At 45.8% G+C, this 4,903-nt stretch overlaps 1 pseudogene; it reads left to right on the forward strand.

Annotated features, from left to right (window-relative positions):
- The first annotated feature begins 376 nt into the window (after positions 1-376).
- On the forward strand, positions 377-4,448 carry LOC139412645 (uncharacterized; annotated as a pseudogene).
- The last annotated feature ends 455 nt before the right edge of the window (positions 4,449-4,903 follow it).

Genomic DNA, 4,903 nt, shown 5'->3' on the forward strand with positions numbered 1-4,903 from the left:
TTGGGGTGAATTAGATAGAAGTTCTGAGGAATTTGAGCTTACAGGACAGTTCTCATAGACCATGAATCGTAGGCTACTCAATGTAGGTGAGTGTTCTTTGAAAAGCAAGGGCCAACCTGAAGTTTAAGGCTTTTTCAGCACTTTCCTACTTGAGTTTCTAAACATTCTCATTATTGGACATTGTTTCCACGCCTTTCAACATTCAGTCGACAAATGACCAATGCTTTTGTGTTACTGTTTAATAATAATTTTGTTATAGTGTCATGATACATTATGATACAAGTATAATTGCATGATTGTATGAAGTATGATTGATTTTACCCCTTTTATCAAGCAGGGAGCACATTTGTGCAAAAATGCTGTATATCAAAATACCATGAAGTAGCCCAGTCAGCAGTAAAACTGAAAACAGCATAAAAATTGGGATTTTTAAAACTCCTGAAAGTTCCTCTCCTCCCCTTCCTCCACTCCTGCACTGTACATTGCACTCTTCTGGTTTCTCAGTGGTGGAAAGACTGAGCCAGTCTGCCCCTTCCCTTCCGTCTCAACATGTTCCTCCTCCCAACCCTCCAGCCAGCCAGCATCCCCCAACCCCACCCCACAGTTCCCCAAACAGAGGGAGCCTGATGAGGCAGCAGCACCTGGATGTGAGTCTCAGCAGGTGTGTGGAGCCTGGAGGTCAGGGCCTCCTGCCAGGTAGCCCCAGTCCAGCCCCTCCCAGAGAGGGCCCAGCCCAGCTAGCTACGAGGTAATTTCCTGTTTCTCTCTCCCTCTACCTCTGTCCTGCAGAGCTACTAAACAGATGGGCTGTTTATTCAGCAGGGTGGACTCCCCCCAGTTGCCATAGTAACACATCTGACATACATTTTCACATAGTAAAGACAAAAAAGGGTGTTGTGGTCATTAAAAGCAGGCATTCCCCAATCCTGATCCTGTGTTTCTACTTATTGTTTAGCAATGGGACACTTTCAGGGAGGAACAATGTGTACAGGGCTTTTTTAACTCAACAACAAATTAAGAAAAGTAAAAAATGTGGAAATCTACAATTCTGAAATTGTAGCTGACTGGGAACATCACGGGCATGGTTAGGACTCAGGCTTAAAATTAATGCCTGTGCAGGGCTCTATTGGAGTGTTAGACGCTACTGTAGGGCAGTAGGGCACCAATAAGCAAGCCATGTACACAGAGCCAGTTATACAAGTCACAGTTAGAGGGAAGCCCTACACATACAGAGTTGGCACGCAAAAATCCAAGCGAAATGTCTTTATTTTTTAACACCTACATACAGTAAGTAGTATAGTATCTTCCTTCATAACAATCTTCTTTGCCTATATGTCATATTCACAATCTTTCTTAATGACATTTTCAGTTTGATACCTGGACTGGAGTTCCACCTGTGCTTTCTGTGACAAAAATGTGAAAAGTCTCTGACTGCTCTGTTTCATATCCACCTCCACTCTCTGTTATTAACGACTAGAATGATTCCATTTAAAATTCCAGTTTGACAAAGCATGAATCCATGATCGAGTTAAAGGTGGAACAGCTCAACTGCCATCCATACCTGTCTTCTCTTTCTATCAATTCCATGGTGGATCCTACTGAATTACCTGGTATCTTTGAACCCCACTTTGCACTTTCCCCTTGTTCCTTTCCTCTCCTACTTCCTCTACCTTCACCATTCTCTCTGATGATCTGAGCTTGATTGTGCATGGCAAGCATTAGCATTGGGCTTTTATTACAGTCATAAAGATTTGGAGTGAAGGGATATATCAGCTCGGAGCACACCAAATTAGTTAACAACGCATTATCTGCCCTTTTATGGTAGCTATAACTCTCGTTCTGCCTCTGCTTGGGAAAGAATGGGAGAGGGAGAGTAGATAAAGAGGTCGAGAGACAGAAAGATAAAGAGAGAGGCATAGGCGGTCGAGTCAATCAGAAGCCTGGACTCTTAAAAATAGCTGAGGTCTATGGTAATTCAATGAGTGAGCCTGATAGCCAACAAACTGGCCATAGTTGTCAAACCGTTTCACATGTGAAGTCAACTTAGCCTGTTGTGTCTTCTTTCTCCTTTATTTCCTTGTTGCCCTTTATTAAGTTAGCTTGTTGATCAAGACTATAGATTTCCACATGAAAAAATACTATGAAGTTATGAAAGTTCAATCAGTAAGGCTGGTCTGAATGGATCATCACTTTTCATTCATCTAGGAAACTCATAACTCCCAAAGTCTGTCTTCAATTCCTCCTTCGATTAATTTCATTCCAACTCTCTCTTTCCCCTCCTTGCCTCTTTTGACCTCACCCTTTCCCAGTCCCCTCCAACTCACAAGACAGGCAATACGCTTGACCTCATCTTTACTAGAGGCTGCTCGCCTACTAATCTCACTGCAACCCCTCTCCAGGTCTCTGATCACTACTTTGTTTCCTTTTCTGTCTCCCTTTCCTCCAACCCTAACCACTTAGCCCCTACCCAGATGCCGTCGCAATACTCACTTTCACTCTCCTACTCTCTCCTCTTCTATCCTATCATCTCTCCCTTCTGCTAAATCCTTCTTCTTTCTGTCTCCTGATTCTGCCTCTTCGACCCTACTCTCCTCCCTTTCCGCATCCTATGACTCGCACTGTCCACTTTCCTCCCGGCCAACTTGGCCCTCCCTTCCTGCTCTGTGGCTGAGTGACTCATTGCAAGCTTACAGAACAGGGCTGCGGGCAGCTGAGTGAAAATGGAGGAGAACTAAACTTTCGGAGGAACTATCATCCTTTCACTCCCTCCTCTTCCTCTGTATCTGCTGCTAAAGCCACTATCTATCACTCTAAATTTTCAAGCTTCTGCCTAACCCTAGGAAACTCTTTTCCACCTTCTCCTCCCTCCTTAATCCTCCACCCCTCCCTCCTCCCTCTCTGCTGATGAATTTGTCAACCACTGAAAAAAAGGTTGATGACATCCGCCACTCATTCACTCAGCCTATCGAGTCCACTGGTCTCACTCACACAGAAATAACTACCCTATGCCTTGACCTCTTTTTCCCCTCTCTCTCCAGATGACTTCCTGCAACTGGTGAGGTCTGGCGGCCCGACAACCTGCCCGCTCGACCCCATCCCCTCCTCCCTTCTGGAGACCTTCTCACTTCCCTCATCAACTCATCCCTGACCACTTGCTGCGTCCCCTCTGACTTCAAAATGTCCGAGTTGCTCCCCTGCTCAAGAAACACTTGACTCATCTGATGTCAAAAACTATAGACCTGTATCCTTCTTTATTTTATTTCCAAAACACTTGAGTGTGCTGTCTCTGATCAACTTTCTGAATATCTCTCCGAACAATCTTTTTGACCCAAACCAGTCAGGCTTCAAGACGGGTCACTCAACTGAGACTGCTCTTCTCTGTGTCACAGAGGCTCTCCGCACTGCCAAAGCTGACTCTCTCCTCTGTTCTCATCCTATGCACACTCTTGGATTGAATCCTACCTGGCAGGCCGTTCCTTTCAGGTGCCGTGGAGAGGATCTGTGTCTGCCCCACGTACTCTCACTACTGGTGTCCCTCAGGGCTCGGTTCTAGGCCCTATTCTCTTTTCTTTATACACCAAGTCACTCGGCTCTGTCATATCCTCACATGGTCTCTCCTATCATTGCTATGCGGATGACACTCAACTACTTTTCTCCTTCCCCCTTCTGACACCCAGGTTTCGACATGCATCTCTGCATGCCTGGCAGATATCTCAACTTGGATGTCGGCCCACCACCTCAAGCTCAACAAGACAGAACTGCTCTTCCTCCCGGGAAAGGCCTGCCCGCTCCAAGACCTCTCCATCACAGTTGACAACTCCACAGTGTCGCCCTCCCAGAGCGCAAATAACCTTGGTGTAACCCTGTCATTCTCTAAACATCAAAGCAGTGACCCGCCCCTGCAGGTTCATGCTCTACAACATCCGTAGAGTACGACCCTACCTCACACAAGAAGTGGCGCAGGTCCTAATCCAGGCACTTGTCCTCTCCGATCTGGACTACTGCAACTCGCTGTTGGCTGGGCTCGCTGCTTGTGCCATCAAACCCTTGTAACTTATCCAGAACGCAGCAGCCCATCTGGTTTTCAACCTTCCCAAGTTTTCTCATGACATCCCGCTTCTCCGCACACTCCACTGGTTTCCAGTTGAAGCTTGCATCCCCTACAAGACCATGGTGCTTACCTATGGAACAGCAAGAGGAACTGCCCCTCCCCACCTTCAGGCTATGCTCAACCCCTTCACCCCAACCTGAGCACTCCGTTCTGCCACCTCAGGTCTCTTGGCTCCCACCCCATGGGAGGGCATCTCCCGCTCAGCCCAGTCCAAGCTCTCCTCTGTCCTGGCACCACAATGGTGAAACCAGCATCCCCCTGAAGCTAGGACAGCAGAGTCCCTACTCATCTCTGAAAACATCTGAAACCCTACCTCTTCAAACAGTATCTTAAATAATCCCGCAAAAAATAACACTTAACCAGCACTTGCACTTGTGGAATAGACACCCCAGTCTGTGTCTATTCCACAAGTTACCACCGGCTAAATCTATGACGTTAAAATGCCCATTTACTCTGTTCCATCTGACTGCGCAATCCAATGTCTCATCAGCCCAGCCAGGCAATTTATAAACTTGATCTCCACTATAAAAAATCGAGACATTATCTCACATTTATTTTAGACTAATATTTAGTTTTCAACAGTAGAGATTTGTATAAACCTTGCTGTCTGTCTCTGACATTTGCAACATTGTTTCAATATTCAAATTCGATCTCCAGCTGTCCCATAGTAATGAATGTGTCGGGAGTCGGTATGAGACAGACAGGCCAGTCAAAATCACGAATCAGCATCATTTTTATGGATATATACAAAGAACTATCAATATAATTAATCTAGGGGTATTAATATGTCAA

The sequence above is a fragment of the Oncorhynchus clarkii genome, chromosome 7 (genome assembly GCF_045791955.1).
Source record: "Oncorhynchus clarkii lewisi isolate Uvic-CL-2024 chromosome 7, UVic_Ocla_1.0, whole genome shotgun sequence".
Classification (NCBI taxonomy): domain Eukaryota; kingdom Metazoa; phylum Chordata; class Actinopteri; order Salmoniformes; family Salmonidae; genus Oncorhynchus; species Oncorhynchus clarkii.